This window comes from Herpailurus yagouaroundi, unplaced genomic scaffold (assembly GCF_014898765.1).
Source record: "Herpailurus yagouaroundi ecotype Mexico unplaced genomic scaffold, PumYag 159, whole genome shotgun sequence".
NCBI lineage: Eukaryota > Metazoa > Chordata > Mammalia > Carnivora > Felidae > Herpailurus > Herpailurus yagouaroundi.
In genome coordinates this window covers 62,140,094-62,160,616 of record NW_024412400.1, presented here as the reverse complement: position 1 = coordinate 62,160,616, position 20,523 = coordinate 62,140,094, and the positions used below count along the sequence as shown (strand labels likewise).

General features: G+C 38.4%; 1 protein-coding gene and 1 long non-coding RNA gene across 4 annotated transcripts in view; both read right to left on the bottom strand.

The window, feature by feature from the left end:
• Window positions 1–16,721, bottom strand: part of LOC121033961 (uncharacterized) — a 180,609-nt gene extending 163,888 nt beyond the window's left edge. For all 3 annotated transcript variants that reach the window (XM_040480689.1, XM_040480690.1, XM_040480688.1), the window contains exon 1: window positions 16,670–16,721. The gene's annotated coding sequence lies outside the window, so the exon portion shown is untranslated. The remainder of the gene's footprint in view (window positions 1–16,669) is intronic.
• Window positions 16,722–16,842: 121 nt separating this feature from the next.
• The window catches only part of LOC121033960 (uncharacterized), a 234,824-nt gene continuing 231,143 nt past the window's right edge, over window positions 16,843–20,523 (bottom strand). Inside the window, exon 5 of the long non-coding RNA XR_005792220.1 lies at window positions 16,843–16,891. This is a non-coding gene — a long non-coding RNA (uncharacterized LOC121033960). The remainder of the gene's footprint in view (window positions 16,892–20,523) is intronic.

Genomic DNA, 20,523 nt, shown 5'->3' with positions numbered 1-20,523 from the left:
TCTAATTTTTTATAAAAAAAATTTATTCTGGTATTAGTTGTACATTAAAATGTCGTTTTCTTTTTTATTTTTTTTAATGTTTATTTATTTTGAGAGAGACAGTGCACACCCACACACATGTACAAGCATATGCACAGGAGAGGGGCAGAGAGAGAGAGAGAGAGAGAGAGAGAGAGAGAGAGAGAGATGCTCAAGCAGGCTCTGTGCTACCCATGTAGGGCCCAACGCGGGTCTTGATTTCATGAAACATGAGATCATGACATGAGCCTAAATCACGAGTCAGATGCTTAGCCAAGTGAGCCACCCAGGTGCCCCTCCTGTTTTTCTTTGTAAATAAACTATAATTGACACACAATGTTACACTAGTTTCAGATGTATAACATACAGATTAGACAAGTCTATATGTTGTGCTATCCTCACCATAAGTGTAGCTACTACCCTCTGTCAGCATGTAACCCTGCTACGGTATCATTGACTATATTCCTTATGCTGTACCTCTTCTTCCTAGGTCATCTTCATTCCAGAACTGGAAGCCTGTATCATCTACTCCTCTCACCCATTTTGTCCATCCCTCCACTCCCCTTTCCACTGGCAACTATCAATTTGGTCTCTATATTTATGGGTCTGTTTCGGCTTTTTGTTTGTTTGTTCATTAGTTTTGTTTTTTAGATACCACGTATAAGTGAAATCAGAGCATGTGTTTGACTTATTTCACTTAGCATAAGATGTAATTTTAAAGAAGTATAATATGACCACCTCCCTTTGCCCCTATTCATCAAACTTCATTAATTTCTAACAGAAGAAAGCAAATTGATTTAAAAAAGAATAATCATTGAATGTATTCCAAAGAGAAGAGTGGACATCAATTTTGAGAGGGAGTTTTCTTTCGGAATGTTTTGGTGTGGGGTGCCTGGGTGGCTCAGTTAAGCAGCCGACTTCAGCTCAGGTCATGATCTCACAGTTTGTAAGTTCGAGCCCCATGTCGGGCTCTGTGCTGACAGCTCAGAGCCTGGCACCTGCTTCGGATTCTTTGTCTCCCTCTCTCTCTGCCCCTCCCCCACTTGTGCTCTGCCTCTCTCTGTCTCTCAAAAATAAAAATAAAAATAAAAATAAAATGAATGTTTTGGTGTATTCGTATTCTAACTTTGCCCTGGGACTATTGTTGAAGTACTATAACATATTAAATACACACATATACATGAAAGCAATCAAACTGCCCCTGTACTTTGAGTTAAATAATCTTGGGGAAAATATCTTACTGTTGAAACTTACTAGCCTGTCACCTTGCTCTCTGAGACTCCATTTGCTCACCTATAAAATGGGATTATAATGACTGCCATATGTACTATGCCATGATTTCTTTTTCCCTTCCCTATTCATGCATAACATTTTGAAATAGATTGCTAATGACTGAGATTATATATAGAAATTAAACAACAGGTAATTTGATTCCACTAAATAGTGGAGCTAGCAATGTAAGACTATACAGTGAGAATGCATGACAGACACAGTAAATAACATGGGGATTCAGAGGAAACAAATTCATTTGGGGCTAGAGAGACAAGGGAATATTATAGGGTAAAACACTGAACACTGAGTGCATGGAGAAGAGGGTGGGTAATCCAAAGGTGCAGGGGTTTGCATGTGAACAGTGTCTGAGATCCAGCATTTAGATCTGTCAGGCTGGAAAGCAAGGCTGACAAAGGGAAGCAAAGTTGAGAAACAAACCTAAAACTCCTTTTAATTGATTTGGCAAAGTGTTCTTCTTCTTGATTTACAATACAATACACTTCTAGGCAGGTTGAGACATAATAGGCTGTGTTCACACAGGAGCTAAGCAAACTTATTAACAGTTAAAAAAAAAATCAATCATTTATAGAGTAGTACCAAATACAAAGTAGGTGGTTTCACTTCCTTTTTCTGCCTTTTCAGAATACATTGAATTTACTGATTGTTTGGGCATTGTGTAACTAATAGTTCTCACGCTTTGCAGCATATTAGAATCATTTGGGGGGCATGTAAAAATACTCATGCCCTGGTTCTACCCTTAAAGAGTCTTGTTTAATTGGTCCGGGGTAAGGCCTGGGAATAAAACATTTTAAAAGCACCCCATGGGGCGCCTGGGTGGCGCAGTCGGTTAAGCGTCCGACTTCAGCCAGGTCACGATCTTGCGGTCCGTGAGTTCGAGCCCCGCGTCAGGCTCTGGGCTGATGGCTCGGAGCCTGGAGCCTGTTTCCGATTCTGTGTCTCCCTCTCTCTCTGCCCCTCCCCCGTTCATGCTCTGTCTCTCTCTGTCCCAAAAAATAAATAAATGTTGAAAAAAAAAATTTAAAAGCACCCCAACTGATGCTAATGTGTAGCCAGAGTTGAAATCCCCTGATGTAGTTAATGCTTTAAGCACCCAGGGGGTCTTGTTGAAGTGCAGACACTGACTCAGTAGATCTGGAGCCTAGGGGCTGAGATTCTGCAGTTCTACCTAGACCCAAGGCATTCTGATGCTGCTGGCCTGTGGACTGTACTCTCAGAAGCAAGAGTGTAGACAGTCCAATGTTCAAGTATAAATGGATCACATAAATGGATCACAAATGTCATGACTTGGTTCACCTTTTCAATTGTTTGATCAAAGACCAGTTTAGTACAAATGGGTAAATCAATACTCTGACCAATATTATACGTATTTTTCTATTTTTCTATATATATTATATAATATATACACATTTTTATGTATACTCTATATTTTTAATGATTTATATTTTGTCTACCAAAAACCTCTGAAAATAAACCACCAATATTGCCCACAATATTCATTTAATAAGAGTTAATAATTTTAAGACTATTTTAGCATCATTTGTTATGAAAAGTTACTTGCTTCTATAAAACATGAAGGGCACTTTAGTTCTTTTCCGATGGAATATCTCTGATATAGGATAAAACCGGGTTAAATTGCCATGATATTAGACACTCATGCTGAAGCTGTCACAAGTGATTTTCTTTTCCATCAAGATTCTGCCCAACAGAGTTAAAAACCAGAATAGTCAATATTACATTAAAATGTTATTATCAAGTATACTTCATGTGAAGAAACTATTTCTTCAAAAATTCTCTGAGCTATGTCTTCATGTTAGATGCTTAAAGAAAGCTCTGTCCTTAGAATTGGAGCTCCGGGACACTGCTAGAAATAATGATAAAGTGATTAGAATTTTTTCAGCATTATCCCTGTGATATGGACCAAGGATTTCATGATTTTTATACTATAAAAGAATGTCACAAGGAATCAACTATGTCTGCTATTTTTCCTTTTAATGTCCTTTCTATAAATATTTCTGTTGTATTAATTCCCAAAACTATTTCCCCAGATGATCACAGAATATAATAGTTTAAAAGAATTCACATTATTATCAAATGTATTTTTCACATAAAATCTCTCTGAGACAATAACGATCCATTTTTGTTTCCAAACAAACAAAATTGTTTCATATTATTTTCTTAGAGTGTACAATTAGAATAAGATAACTTATTTTTCCATTTCCCTTTTAACGTATCATTGTCAGAAACCTGTTGATTGGAAATGAATGTTCTTGGGTTGCTTTATGATGGGGATTACATTGTAGAAGTGTTAGCTTTGGAGGAAATATTGAAGGGTTGGTAAAGATTCCACTAGATTTTCCATGTGGCTTTATTTTCACTGTGTTCTACCATAGTACCATATACAGTAGTATATCCAAACTTCTAACTATTCAATTGTAATTCTACAGTGCTTAATTGAATAAACCCCTTAAGGTCAAAGATTCTGTTGCATTAAGCTCTTCCGGCATAGAGTAGATATTCCATAAACGTTGCATGAATGAATGAATGAATGAATGAGTGAATGAATGAATGAATATGTGATTTGAGAGTCAGGCACAGTATTTACTCTTCTTATGCATCCACATTCATCAATGGGATTTCTGAGAATTGGGCTCTGATTGCACGTAATCTCTCTTTATCCTTGCAGTAGATGCTTGACATTTGTTATAACCATTCACAAGTAGCTTTAAAAATCCAGGACACAGAATTTCTAAGTTTTTAAATGAATAAATTTGAATTGTGTCTGTAGTGAATATTTACTGGTTGTCTGTTAGGAATTTCATCCATTTTTTTCTTCACCACTTATACTAGATAACCCCAGGTTTTCCTTTGGGATATTTTATCTCTTCCATTTTAGAAAAGCCATATAGTTTATGTGAGATTGATGAACACAATTCCCCTCTCAAATTCCAGGAACACTCTACTTGACATTATCTCACCTCCATTTGCCATAGTGATTGAACAAGTTTATTTCTTCATTAGCATATAGCTTTCTCAATAATGAATGAATTTGTTCAGATGTGATCCAATCAGCTGATGCTCAGTCAGCTGATGTGGGTTAGGAATCCTGAGGCATAGATGACTTCTTGCTCTGGAAATTATAATGCGTGGATGTGAGCCGTGTTGTTCCCATAATGAAACAACACTAAAGGTAAAGTCAACAAGTGAGACAGAATGGAAGGACTCACAGAGAACCAGTTGAGACTCCAACTGAACTGTGCCTAAAGTCCTCCCTACCTCTAGACTTCTCAGTTAAGTGACCCAATAACACAAGACCCTTTTACTGTTTAAGCACTTTGAGTTACATAATTCTGTTGCTTATAAACAAAAGCATCCTTACTGATACATGTTGTAAACTGTGAAGATGGTGTACAGGAGGAAGTCACCAAATGCAATTTAAACTCTGCATACACTTATCAAAAAGATTTACTGTCTCTCTGATTAGTAAGATGGTTTAATCTATATTTCATCAAGGGTCAGGAAAAGTCATGTAGTTCTTCCTTGCAGTATTTATTGGAATGATTATATTCTATCAAGCTTCTAATGAATTTGGGGGTCTGTCACAATTTTGGTTCATTCTTACTACAAATATTAAGGGTTTATCAAACTGCCTGTGCCATGGTACTGTCAGATGTCATGGTACCTCTGACAGCACTAGAGAGGCCGAAGATGATGCCTTCTTTAACAGTTTCCTTACAACACCTGCGTTGAGTGATCCTTCCCTAGCTTTTCCCCCAACCCCTGGTCTCTGCTTTCTCTTTTTGTTGGTTTCTTGGTAGCTACTTCTGGTAGCTAGTTGCTCAGTTAGTAGGAAATAAATACATGCTGTTAAATTTGCAGATGCTGTTGTTGCCCTACATTCTGCCTTTTGTTTAAAAAAAAATGTTACTAGTTTTCTAACCCATACATTCATCCAGTAATAGAGACCGCCTTTCTCAGTAAAAACCATCTAGTTCACAAAGAGGCAAACAGGATGGTAATGCGTATTTTTTATTTATCTTTATTTTTTAAATGTTTGTTTTTGAGAGAGAGAGAGAGAGAGAGAGAGAGAGAGAGAGAGAATGTGAGCAGGGGAGGGGCAGAGAGAGAAGGAGGCACAGAATCCAAAGCAGGCTCTAGGCTCTAAGTTGTCAGCAGAGCCCGACATGGGGCTTGAACTCATGAAGTGTAAGATCATGACATGAGCTGAAGTCAGACACTTAACTGACTGAGCCACCCAGGAGCCCCTTAAAGAATTACAGCATTAGGAAGGATCAAAGCTCAAAAGACTTGTTATCTTGTGCTGAGGATAGGACAATATGTTTTTGTAGAAAATGGAAGGCATTTGGTCTTATAAAGTAAGGATTAAAGCCAAAAAAAAAAAAAAAAAAAAAAAAAAAGATGGTGCTAGAGATGTGGCTGAGTCCTGATCAGGGAGGGTCTTTTCTTCCATACTAAGGGACCATACTTTATAGACAACGGGCACCAGCAGAGTGAAAAATAGATAAGAGAAGTGGGAGACTGAAGGCAGAGAAGCCAAGGAATAACTATCACCAAAATCCAGATGAATGATGAGGACTTGATCTAAGCTAGTAGCAGTGGAAATACAGAAATGTGGGCAGATATAAAAGATGTTAAGGATAAAAAAAATCAATATGAGTTGGTTATTAACTGGATGTGATGGAGAAGAAAGAGTCAAGGTCAACTGCCTTGAACAATTGGATGGATGGTTGTGGAATTCACTGTAATAGCACAAGAGGAAGAACATTTGCTAGCATAGTTCAGTTTTGAACATAGATTATTTGATGGGCAAGTGAGATGGGAAGTTGGGAATATCTAGCAGGCAATTGAGTGTGTGGACTAAAATCAAGAGAGAGATATGGGCTGATTTGTCAGCTACCATCTATCTACCTGTAGAAGTCTAAAAATTAGGAGTCATCCTTGATACTTTCCTCCCCTTCACATATCTGATCTAGTAACTACATTAAACTGTATCAAACTTATCTCCTAAAACATCTGAAATCTGTCCACTTGTCATCTCTACTAACATTGCTCTAATCGAAACTACATAGATGGTTATAATATCCCATATCCACAATGGGACCTCCAGTATCTTCATGCTGCACACAATGATGTTTAAAAAAAGAAAAATCAAGTCACCTACTCCCTCACTCATGTCATAGTTTTATACCCTTCATTACTTCCCATTGCTCTTACACTGAACAGCAACATGGTCTGCATGGTCCCTACATCACCATCTCTGGTCTTTGCCTCCTTCTCTAATTCTATCTTGCTATTCTTTTCCCCTTACTGTGTTTTAACAACTCTGATCTTCTTTAAGTACCTTGAATACTCTGTACTCCTTTTGATTTCCTTCTCCCCTCTTTTACCTAATATATGTGCATCCTGTAGATGTCTACCCAAGCACCACTACCTTATGAAAGCCTGTATTTCCCCCTCAATCTAGGTCATATTTATGTACTATGCTTTCTTAGAACTATCTTCATTTTCTTTGGAGCCATTAATGCTCCATAATTGTAGATTTGTGTATGTGATTATTTGGTATCTGTGTTCCTAATTAATGACTAAGTCCATGAGAGCAGGAACACTGTCAAGTTTTGCTCACAATAGTAATCCCAGTGTTTGACACATAGAATATGCTCTATGAATATCTGTTAAATACATAAGTGAATGAGGTTTAGAGATAGTAATTCAAAGCACAAGAGTAGATGAGAGTACTAAGCAGAATCATGTAGATAAAAAAGAGAAAGGAGTCAAATAGAGGACCCTCAGGAATATCAACATTTAAGGCAGGCCGCTGTAGGACACATAGAGCTGACCAAGAAAACCACACAGAGAAGTAGGAGGAAAACTGAGAGACTTGCATCATGGAAACCAAGGAAGGCGAGTTTTTAAGAAGGAAATGCGGTCAACACACAGGTGTCAAATAGGAACTGCGAGTTCCCGCTGGATTTAGCAAGAAGAATTTCACTGACGACATTGATGAAGAGCATGTTAATAATAAACAACTTAACAATTATGGAACACTTATTATTTGCCATGCATTTCTCTAAACTCTTTACAGATATTAAACATATTTAGTAATCAAATAATAGCCCTGTGAAGTAGAGAGTATTATTACCCCAACCTACAGGGGAGGACATTGAGACATAGAAAACTGTTTCAATTGAGTAGCTAATACCGATCCCAGATTGCAGTGGGTTGGGTTGAAGAAAAAGTGGAAGGAAAAGAAAGAGAGAACATGAGTTAAAAGATGTATTGTAATAAATTTAACTGTTAAGGTGAGGGGCTTGTAGTTGGACAGGAGAGTGTGGTGGAGGTAGGGGGTGTTTAAGGTGGATGAGACTTGCAGTAGCTAAAATACTGATGGCCAATAAAAAGGGCTGCGTTAAAGATGTAAGAGAGAGAGGAAATTCTAAAATTATTGAGACTCTCAAATCACATAGTGCATTCCAAGAGGAGGCATGTACTGGAAGAAACAATCTACCATGGTCCCTGAGTATCCCTATACATTCTATGCTTGACCACTCTCTTTACCCAAAACATTTTTTAAGGCTGTGCTTACAGAGACAGATGAGTTAACATATCTCCTGAGAAAATGAGCAGGCTTGTTTCCACTAACTGTAAAAGTGGTGAACACCCCCAAGCTTAGTGTTCCCTTTGTATAATGCAATCGATTGTATGTACAGGCTCTATTATAAGCCCTTGTGTGACCGATGTGAGATATGGAGAGACAGAAGTTGACATAAACAAATTAAGCTTTGGCCACTGCTTTTGCCAGAAGCAATAAAATCTTTTGTTTCTGACCCAGAAGTCTCATGTCTTCTGTCAGCATCCAGTAATAGGTTAACTTGTTAGTGTAAAAAGTGGGGTAAAATCCCAGATCCTGCACAGTTCTTGACAGTAAATAGACTAGAAATCACACACATAATCATCTGTTACTCTGGGTTACAGAAAGCATGTCTGTTGCAAGTTGGAAGGACCTGAGAAGCCACAGATGTTCCTGCTTTCTTCCTCTTTTCCTTATGCCTCTTGATTGCCTGTAGCCTTGAAACTATTAGTAAAGCATGATGCTGGATGGATCTCTGGGTAGGTCTCTCAAGTAGATCTCTGGTAGATCTCTGTGTCTGAACCCAATTTGGCAATATGATCTTTTGCTTTAGCTCAGAAGGGATAAAGGAAAAGATGTCATGTTAGCATGCTTTTACATGATTTTAAAGAACACTGATGATGTAAATCCCTAATCCAGGGAACCAACAATTTTCCTATATTGTTAGCTCCTTGAGGACAAAAAAAGATAATGTGTTTTGCTTATCACTGTGCTTCCCATACCTGTGTCAGTGCCCAGCCCATATGCACACGCATATGTACAATAAATATTTGTTGATACAATGAAAAATAGGGAATAAATGAGTAGTGGATAGCTGAATTTGCAAAGAGGGCTGAGCAAAAGGGACTGAGAGAGGGGGACAGACAAAGGGGAAAGGAGCAGGACACTGCAGAATCCTAAGTAGCAGGACAATGCCCCTAAGGAGGAGTCTTTTTAAAAGGGAATGAACAACAATATCAATGTTTCTAAAAATCAAATAAAATGGGGACTGAAAATAGTCTAGTAGATTTGAAAATTATAAGGTGTTTCTGTTATAGTGCAGAATGTGTATAGCAAGTTCTCCTTCTGGGGATGTCTATTTCTTTAAAAATTTTCCAAGCCCAGAAATAACCTATTCTTTGTTATTGAAAACAGAGCAGCCAAGGTCATGCTTTCATGGATCTACTATATTGCTGCCTCATCTATAACATGACCCAATATCATCCCTGAGGACAACAGTGTGACAAGACTCTAGTATATTATAATACAATATTGTCATCATAGTCTCTCTGTGTGAGGGAGCAGCAAGCAATGACAATAAAGCATGCACATGAAGTTTACTACAAACATCAACTTGACATATATTTAATGAGATGCAAAATTATTTTTGTACTTCGTAGGATTAGTATCCATGGGAAGAAAGTAAAACTGAGCCTCAGCAAAAACTCACGTGGTTGGTTCTCCTTAGCTAACTTTATATCCAGTTCAATTCACAGTCCAGATGCATTGATTCTTTTCCAGTTTTTAAGGAATAACCAAACTTTTAGTGGATTGAGACCTAAAGATGTTATTTCCAGGGGTGGATAAGGCTTCACCCTGAGCATTAGTTTAGAAAAACAGAAACCGTGAATCCTTAAAAGAATGAATGGCATGGTCCCCAGAGATTTTAATCTTCCTGACAATGACTGGCTCCACTTCTCCTTTTTTCTCTAGGTCTAACATAGCTCTAGCATGTAGATGGTGCTTAGTTTTTCCTAAGCAAATGGTGAATAAAGACACCAAGAGAGGCAGAAAAGGGGCCATAGGAGATGGGAGGACCAACATGGGGTTTGGAAATCAGAAGCAGGTAATGAATAATGGTTGGCCAGCTGCCTGTTTGATTGAGATAACTGGGTTGATGTAGAAATTATTAAAAGACCTTTATGAAGACCCTTGAAAACCCAACTCTAAGGGTCTCAAATGGGAGATGAGCACCTAGAGCTCTGTATACTCTACAGGGGTCAATGTTTGAAAGATGCATCTTTTCCCAGGTATTGAGATGCAGGACAGAATACACAGTGGGGTTCTGTTTGGAGAGAGAGAGAGAGAGAGAGAGAGAGAGAGAGAGAGAGAGAGAAAGAGAGAGAGAAAGAGAGAAAGAGAGAGAGAGAGAGAGAGAAGCAAGTGAGTGAGAGAGTGTCTTCTTCAGGACAAAATCCTCTCTTCCCCATTGACTATATATGTCAATAGGAAAACTCTCCTGGGGAAGTGAATGTGAGGCTAGAATTTTCATCTCAGCATGGCTTTTGAATAGATATGCCTACTTACTAGATTCAAGGAAAGAGCAAGACCTCTTATGGGAGAGAGGGAGGGAGAGACAGACAAGTTGGAACAGCAGACAGAGAAACTAAGAGTATGGCTGATATGGGGCCTTGGACAGCTCTTGGTCACTGGGCAGCTGGAGAAACAAGATGAGGAGATCCAGAAGCTGGGAATTAAGACTCAGAAAAAGCTCAGAAGCCAGTTTCTCTCCTTTCCATTACTTCTGATAAACCCTACCTCTTATAGTTAAATTTCTCTCCACATCTCAGCCTAAGGGGTCAAATGAACTAACATAAACTGGCTGTTTTATCACATTCAGAAACCATACAATTTATACCATGCATGGGACTTTAATAGAGGCCATAATAATGACGAATTGATGTTATGAATTTGGAGAGCTCTTGTAATGATTTTATTTGCACAATTTTCCTCCTCTCTTTTTCCAGATTTCAGAGCTCCTCTCTTGTGAACTGGGAGTTAGGGCTGCTACCACCTGTCTGTCCCATGATCACCACTGAACTATGGGGTGGGTGTAGGGCCTTGGCTGAGGCAACCTGAGAACTCCATCTCCCTAGCCACAATGATTAGGTCAAGGCAGGTGACCCAAGCCAGATAAAATAACATCTTACCGAGGACTTTTGCTCAAGCTACCAGAAAAGTAGCACTGCTTTTTTCTGTAGAGTGCTTGAAGTTACACTTTGTTTATATCATAAAGATCATTTGCTGTATATTTTTGTGAGTATGTTAAATTGTGTGCCACTTCTAATGTCACCTCTATTTCTTTTCTAGTAAAAACTGTTACTAAAATTCTAAAAATAACTGATTTATCGAATTCTAGAATTTAAAAGGACCTCAGAAGATAAACTAGTTCAAACTCCTACATACTGTAGGAGTCCCTTCTTTAACATTTTTAACAAATGGCTACTCAGACTCTGATTAAACATGTCAATCTATAGAGAGCTCACTGTATTATCCTTTTCTTTTTTTTTAAATTTTTTCTTAACGTTTTTATTTATTTTTTTGGGACAGAGAGAGACAGAGAGAGACAGAGCATGAACGGGGGAGGGGCAGAGAGAGAGGGAGACACAGAATCAGAAACAGGCTCCAGGCTCTGAGCCATCAGCCCAGAGCCCGACGCGGGGCTCGAACTCACAGACCGCGAGATCGTGACCTGGCTGAAGTCGGACGCTTAACCGACTGCGCCACCCAGGCGCCCCAGTATTATCCTTTTCATGTCTTTCTCTTCCTCCTACTTCTCCTCTCCCTTGTCCTGTACTTATGTGACCTTACCACATTACAAACATTTGGAAGGAAAAAAAATAGTTATATATATTCCCATAAAATAAAGTTATTTTAAAACATAAAAAATATTATAAACAAAATAGTACAAATAAAACAATGCAACATTTTGCTACTTTATTTTTTAGTAAAATTGGTACCTTTCTTTAATTTTCAATTTATTACTTTTAAGAATAAACATTTTAGGGGAACCTGGGTGGCTCAGCTGGTTAAGCGTCTGACTTCGGCTCAGGTCATGATCTCATGGTTTGTGGGTTTGAGCCCCGCGTCAGGCTCTGTGTTGACAGATGGAGCCTGGAGCCTGCTTCAAATTCTGTGTCTCCCTCTCTCTCTCTGCCCCTCCCCTGCTCATGCTCTGTCTCTCTCCCTCTCAAAAATAAACATTAAAAAAAATTTAAAAAAAAGAATAAATATTTTATGCTTGTTTATAGGTTATACCCTCTTTTGGAAAACTATCAGCTTATATATATTTTTGGCCATTATTACATTACATTCTTCTGTTCTTTCTTAACCCTTTCCTTGTTCGATGTTTATCAAAACAGGTACTTTTTAAGATAAAGTATCACACTTAAAATAGAATCTTGTTTTTTTAGATTTTTTTCCTCTTTGCCAACAGTTTCAACCAAACTTCTAAGAAAGATCAATTTCATTTAAAGTGCACCTCTAGACTATCCAAGATTTAAGAATTTAATTAGAAATCCATTAAAATAATTGTATTCCCTTTTAATGTAGTCACTTAACCTGTAGTTAAATGTGACTTCTATTACTATAAAATAACTCATATGCAATCTGATATGATATTGTTTAAAATTATCTCAGAAACATTAACACTTGTAGATTAAGTACAGATGTCCTGAAATCAAACCTTGAAGTTACTGTTCACAAAAACTGGTGCACTGCTTATATTTAAAAGCCCAGGTGAAGCAAAACTGTATTACCTTTCTCATTCCTTTGTTAGCTACAGCCAAATAAACTAGAACTGGGAGAATATAATTTAGGAATTTTCTTAATATTAAGAATAATCTGGGGCGCCTGGGTGGCGCAGTCGGTTAAGCGTCCGACTTCAGCCAGGTCACGATCTCGCAGTCCGTGAGTTCGAGCCCCACGTCAGGCTCTGGGCTGATGGCTCGGAGCCTGGAGCCTGTTTCCGATTCTGTGTCTCCCTCTTTCTCTGCCCCTCCCCCGTTCATGCTCTGTCTCTCTCTGTCCCAAAAATAAATAAACGTTGAAAAAAAAAATTAAAAAAAAAAAAGAATAATCTAAAAAACTCTTTTCTCCCAGCATTTACTTCTTAGAGAATTACCTGTTGGTCTCTCTCTCTCTCTCTCTCTCTCTCTCTCTCTCTCTCTATATATATATATATGTGTGTGTGTGTGTGTGTGTGTGTGTGTATGTATGTATATATGTGTGTATATATATGTGTATATATCTAAATATATAAAGCAAATGAATACATTAAACATAAAAATAAACATTTATGTGACCATGACTGGCCTTTATCTCTAATCCAATTGGGTTTTTTTTTTGATAGTTTCAACACCATAAGACCTAGACTATTTCCCAACATGACTCCAAACTTCCATTTATTACCCCATTCCTCTTGATACTTCCCTCTCCTTTTGCTATAGCTCCAGACCCTTATCTAATAGTTCCTCATTCCCCAGAGACTTCTCATACCTCTTTCTACCCAGCCAGGGTATTCTGTTGTTCCCACTGGTCTCCAGAATCCCTTCCCCTTGATCCCATCTCATATCTCTGTGCCTGGTCTGAATGACACCTACCATCCATCAGAGCCAACTTATTCGTTAGGCATAGTACCTAGTACCCACAATAGTTTTAGAGGCCCACATAAATGTTTTAATATCTTAAACTTTTAGGTTAAGAAAGTTGTTTTTTTTTTCTTTTAGGTTAAATAAAATATTTTAATATATAATATTAATATATTCATCATTATATCAAAGCAGTCATAAAATATACTTAAAATTTTTTTAATACATGAAAGGGTCCATTAAGGCAAACACGCCTTGAGTCCATAAAAATAGTAATGTGTCCCTGAAATCGACTCACCCTGCTTTACCTCAAAAGGCACCAAGAAAGGATAGCACTACTGAAGGACCCATTCAACTCATGACTATTCTAAGCTTTTACATCACACACACACACACACACACACACACACACACACTTAGAGGCAGCCTCATGGGTATGTGACCAGGATAATGGCAAAGGGCCCTGGCTCAGAAAAGGCTCTGTGCTTAGAGTTTAGTGTTCTGTGTTCACCATATTTTTTAAAAAATGTTTATTTATTTATTTTGGGAGAGAAAGGGGGGAGGGACAGAGGGAGAGAGAGAGAATCTGGTGCTCAGTTTCACGACTGTGAGAACATGACCTGAACCAAAATCAAGAGTTGGACACTCAACTGACTGAGCCATCCAGGCACCCCTGTGTTCACCATCTTGAAATATCTAATAATTTTGTCTCAGGACTTGTGTTTTGAAAGTGAAGTCAGGTGGGACAGTGCAACATGAACCAGGAACTTGGAACCTCAGCTCACACACATCCTCCCATCTTCTAGCACCTCCCCTCCTCTATGGAATGGCTCTTCTAAGCTGCCTAGCACCTCTCCTGCCTATACCCAGTTACCACTGAAGCTCTCTGCCACCCCTACTCTTCTCTGGGGGCCTAAACATGTGTTGGGAGAAGATCAGGGTATGATGAAAGTCTCTGTGGCATCTCAGAAGGTAATAGCAGCAGCTTGCTCCACATCAGACTAGTAGTGACAAAGCCCATCTGCAAGGCAACTTTGCAGAGGTTAGCCTCCTATCCAGCACTGATCCAGTGCTAACTGAGTCTAAGCATAAAGAATCCTTGGGTTTCATCCATCCATTGTGGGTAGGGGTGTGAGCTGGTAGGAAAGAGACAGGCTTTCCTGCCAACAGCCAGAGCACTATGTCTGTGCTCAGGTATGACAAGCACATGCTGAGTTGCAAGGGGGTTGGGAGGGTGGGGACTCTTGGCACCAATGAGTATCTGCAGTTCCCTCAAGTGTCCCCATGCCCAAGGAACACAAGAGCAAATAAAAGACACCATGACAGAATGAGACAGAAACCACTGAAGAAAAATAAGTTTCAAATTTTAGCACTTATAACAACACCTTTTTCTGCTTTTTGAACAAAGGTCACACATTTTCATTTTTGCGCTAGGCCCTGGGCATTATGTAGGTCACCTTACATATACTTCTCAGGTTCCAAGAGCTGCTCGCCTTTGATCTTATTGTGAACCTTGAGCTAGTTGATGAGCATTCCTTTGTCCTCCCTCTTTATATTACAAAATACTTCCTATTTCTACCCCATTTCTCTTTTTCCTTTGGGTTCTAAAGTCAATTTCTCTACACAATACCCTCCATCTGATTCCATTTCCATCTTTCAGACTTCATAACATCAGTTATTCTCTTCAGCTCCACTTTCCCTCTCTCCCTTGCCGTTGGTTATTTTTCCTTGTATTTGTCACCCCCTCTCTCCACCATTCTGCTCCTCCTCCACTCCAAAATCCAGGGGTCTCTGTTTCATGGCCATCTCCTCCTCTGGCAGTTCAGCCTCCTCTCACAGTCCCCTCCTCTACCTTGGATTTGCTGTGCTGACTACTCTAATGATTCTCTCTCACATCCCTGAAAACTTCTTTCTAGTCCTGGGCATTTTCTATCCTCTAACTGACTGCTCACCAGATGCGAGTGACCGATGACCACTGGAGATCTTAACATATCTGATGTTTTGAGGGTAGAGACTGGAATTCTCCATGGGCATTAACCTCGCCCTTTTCCTAAAAGACATTTCTTTGGTGTACTCTTTTATTTAAGGAGAAGTCCTCCAGGAATCTCAAAATCAATGAGATGACTCAAATGCAGATACTTTAGACTGAGATGTCAAATGTTCAGTTTAGCTGTGTAAATTAGATGTGTTGTCAGAACTGTCTTTCTGCTATTCCATCAAAAAATTCTCCCTTATGTAGGAGAGTTTTGGGGACTAATGTCTGAAAGTTATTGGTTATTTGCTGGAAGTTACTGGTATAGTAGGAATTTCCAAAATTTTCAGTGTGGCCCTAATGCTTACCGGATGGAATGCAAATTCCTAACATCTGACCCCTGTCAGTTCTTCTCTAGCTACAGCCCTCCTTTCTAGATTGACATCTCACTACTTTGCTTTATGTATTTGAGGCCCTAACCATATTGTGTCACACTCAGTATTGCAGAGGCTCTTTGCTGGCTCCCTGTCTGGCTTGTTCTGATCCCTGAACTAGGAGTGAGTGATCTCTTCATTTCCCAGAGGCTGAAATTCTACCATCCTCCAGGTTCTGGCTGAAATTTCTCATCTTTCATAAATATTTCCTTGGTTCCTGCAATTGGAAATAATTTAGTTCCCTGGAAAATTACAATATATATTTTTTTCTGTCCTTCTCTCTTCTGAACATACCTTGCCTTAGAAAATGCCCAGGACTGGGAAGAAGGACTCAGGGACATGAGAGAGAATCATTAAAGTTCCAGGACAGTGAATGCAACATAGGAGTGAGGGCTGAGAGGTGAGACTGTCAATAGTATTGACATCTACTGAAAGGTCCAACGTGCTGGGAGCATGCCATGCTATTTTCTTTGGCTACTAGGCAATCCCAGGTAACCTTCAACCAGAATACTTTTGTACTCTCCATTAAAATATAAGCTCATTTAGGGTACAAAACATGGATACATTTTTATAGTTATTATTTGCATTAATCAATTATAAGGTGATTTAGCATTCATTTAATTCCTATGAAGTCAATGAAAAATATATTATTGGTCCCATTTGAGGTGTGCATAGGAACTGGAGCTGAGATATGTTAAGCAATTTGGCCACGGTCTGAGAGCAACTAAACTGCAAAGCCAGGACTCAAACCCATGGGTTCTGATGCTAAATCCAGTGTTCTTCCTCCTTCATACTATAGTCGCTTTTGTGTGGTCCAAACACATAAGACCTCTGGCACTTAGCATAATTTCTTGGGCATAGTAGATAGCAAAGAGAGACTTATTAATTAAATAAATGAATGATAACATACATAAATTTAAATAAAAGTATGCATGTAGAAACACGATAATTTGCTTACCTTAAAAGAGATCTAGGGGTGGCTGGGTGGCCCAGTCAGAATTTTGATTTTGGCTCCGGTGAGCATTAGAATCTTGATTTCGGCTCAGGTCACGATCCCAGGGCTGTGGATTGAGCCCCGCATTGGTCTCTGTGCTGAGTGTGGAGTCTGCTTGATATTCTCTCTCTCTCTCTCTCTCTCTCTCTCTCTCTCTGCCCTTCTCCTGGCTCATACTCTCTCTTTCTGTAAAAATAAAAATAAAAATAAATAAATAAATAAAAATAAAGAGATTTAATAAAGCAATTCACTTATCAAAAAGACAAATCTTCGGTAAAGATGAGTCAGTAATGCCAAGAATATAGTTGACGAATGTTAGAAACATTCTAGTAAGTGTCACAGAATAGACTTAGGTTTAAGTCATTCATTTTAGAGAGTGGATCTGATTTGAAGAAGGAGAACTCTGTTAGCACCTGACGTGACAGGGCAAGGAAAATACATTTTCAGGTTTATCATTTAAGAGTTTCTGACTGCAGGCAAATACGATATAGATGAGGTTCTCAGTGAGAATTGAACAAGAAAGAGAAATTTGTAGGGGCTGAAGTGCTTTAAGTAAAGAAAACATGCATTCTGGCCCCTATGCTCTTTCTTCCACTAGTGTTCTGAACATGATTTTGTGGATTCACAAAGGGAGCACAAATGAAAGAGATGGAAAGTACAGGCTAGTAACATTCAAAGGGAAGCAAAAGCTGTCTGGATTCAGGCTGATAACGCTGAATTTGTCGAGGGACGGATTCTCTTGAAATTCGCACTTGATGCTCAAGAGGCTGTACCAAGAATTATCAGCTATAAGAAGGCACTCTAATTTAGCTTATGAAGCAGTTATTGCTTTGGTTGAATGGACATTGATTAGAAATTGGAAGAATGTGCTGTAGTAGTAGGTCAGGTTTTTATAATGCATGCCTCAAAAATGGAAAGTTTAACCCCAAATATAAACTTTATTTGGAAGTAGACTTTAATTTAGAGTATTGCACCTATTTATGAAGAACTTGGCATTTGCTATTACATATTACATAATGTTGTAGAGGAACTTACATTCTCAAAAAAGAAAAAAGCACAGAAGAGGCTGCTCCAGAAAAAAAAGGAACATTTGGAAGAGAAGGATGTAAAAGTATTTTTAAAATATAATAGATTTATTTTACAATTAATAGCCTGGTCTTAAAGAATATCTAAATATGAATAAAATATTTAACGTATTGTAAAATTTAAGCAACAAAAAATGAAAAAAGATATCACTTTGATCCTGAAGGAAATAAATAATATAAAAACATCCACCTATTTAATAAATAAGCAAACTATAATAAATCAAATAAAGGTATCTTCAAAGAACATCTATTTACATGCTTCAAACTGGTTAAATAAAAATTGGTAAGTCAACCCTACTGGAGTACTATGCAAACTTAAAAAAAAATTGTGTTTCTTTATTTTTGAGAGACAGAGTGCAAGTGGGGGAGGGCAGAGAGAGAGGGAGACACGGAATCTGAAGCAGGCTCCAGGCTCTGAGCTGTCAGCACAGAGGCCGACATGGGGTTCGAATTCACGAACTGTGAGATCATGACCTGAGTCTAAGTGAGACAGTTAACTGACTGAGCCACCCAGGCGCCCCACAAAGTTTTTAAATAATAAGTTCTACTTAAATGTGCTGGCATAAAATTGTTTGTCATAATGGTAAGTGAGAGAGAAAGTTCCTGAATATATATGACATGATATGGATGTCTACATATAATGTATATATATGCATATACACTTATGCAAATGTTTAGGATCTATGAATGTATACACAGATTTTTTTATGCAGATGCATACATGTCTATGTTTTTGTAAATGCTTATAAGAAGACCACTCAGGGTACACACAGATCAGTGGTTAAGTCTAAAGGAAAGGGTGAGCACAAAGGGTAGGAAGAATTACTGAAGAGAGAATCTCACTTTCTCTTTATTATTTATACATATTATAACGAGAATGAATCACTTCTATATTTTTAAATTACATGTATTATGTCACCAAAACTGATAACCGAAATCAATAGCACCTGGCAGCTAATCTCTATTTATCAAATATTGAATACATTTCATATTCTATATATAATATCATAGCTACAACTATGCCTTTCCTAGGGTTTCCTTTACTTTCTTCTTTAATTTAAGATAGATTACAAGCAAGATCTACTACCTGCATTTCAAAATCTGAACGTAAGGCACAGAGCATCAATATTTGCCCCATATTTAAGATTTTCCAAGATTTTGATCCACTCAGAGGACAAATGCTCTTTTTTCAAGGTTTAATGTATTCCCAAATAACTGCTACAAACAAATGTAGCGTAAGCTACATGTAATCACTGTAAAAACAATTAAGTTTTGGTGGGAATGACTCTTTACTATTTTATTAAGGTTTTAGCCACAAATTCTATACGAAATAAGAAGGCCAGAAAATATAATTCAAAACTGGTATAATTTAAAACTGATTATTGCTCCTTCAGTTTGTCTTTTACATCTGAATTACATTTGATAGTTGGCTAGTTGAACATTCTTATCGCTATTCCATAGACAATAATTACCCTTCCTTCTATTCTGAATCTTTTATGCAAACCATATGGCACATTTAGAAATTTTGCAGGCTTTAATTAAAAGTGTCCATTCAAATTAAACAAGGTCAAAAGAGAAACTATATTAAGATCTACCAAATATTTCGGGGGGAACTCCACATAAGAACAATATAACAGATGCATTGTCAGTTACATCTATCTGCAATCTTCAAGTTGATTTTTCAAACACAAAAGTTCAGGGAACAAAGCACATCACTGGTTGGTCTTCTAAATATGCAAAGAAAGCTAAAATGTCAGGGAGGCAAAGAGGTAGGAGAAGAAAGCAGCATCTGCTCTATGATTTTGTGTGCCAGGGCTGTGAGTGTGCCTCAGCTCAAAACAGCTTGATGCAGAGTCAGTGCAAACGTCCAGCTCTGCTCATAATGCATGCGTGTGGCGGGCGCTGTGCTGTGCCGCCCGATCCCCCTCCAGGAATGAAGGACTTCGACCCCAGGTGCCAAGAGTGCTGCCAGTATAAAGCCTTCCGCTGTCACCCGTCTTTGGAAACTGTCTCTCCTAAAGATAGCCTCTTATCCAAGGATGTGTCCCCTTGTTGGGCCAGCCCGAATCCAATCACCGTGCAGAGCATAAAAGCCCAGCCCCTGGCCCCAAGTCAGCAAACTCTAAAGCGCCGTCTCAACTTCAGAACTTCCCATGAGATCCACTGGAGTTTTGTGCGACTCCATCAGAGCCCATTTTCTTTCTACACCCATTTCTGTTTCCCTCCCTTCCTTTCCACAGTTGTTGATCCTAAGGGTACCCTCTAATAAAATTCATGCACATTAATCTCCATCCGAGTCTGCTTCCTGGGAACCCATCTCCTGACGGTTTATTTAAAAATCAGGCCAGAAATCAAATTGGAAACACAGTAATTCACAAGAAAAGAATTTCAAAAAACTATGGTAAAAATGCTAATGTTGGAAATAATTCTTATTTTCATGTTTCTATAAGCATGTAACACATTTCTGGACATGTATCATGCTCCTGCGAAACATTTTATTATAATTTTTAAGGAGTTTATTGGGGGAAACTGTATTGAATTTCCTTTGTAAGGCTCTCATGAGGTGAAAGCAAAATATATTTATAATAAAGAGAGATGCAAGTGTAATAAAAAACCAGATGTCTGTTAAACGGAAAATTATCTACATTTAAAAATAAGTGTTAAGGTCATTAAGGTGGAAGCCTGCATTCAAGAATCTGGACAAAGCCCTGTAGGCATTATAACTGAAGTAAA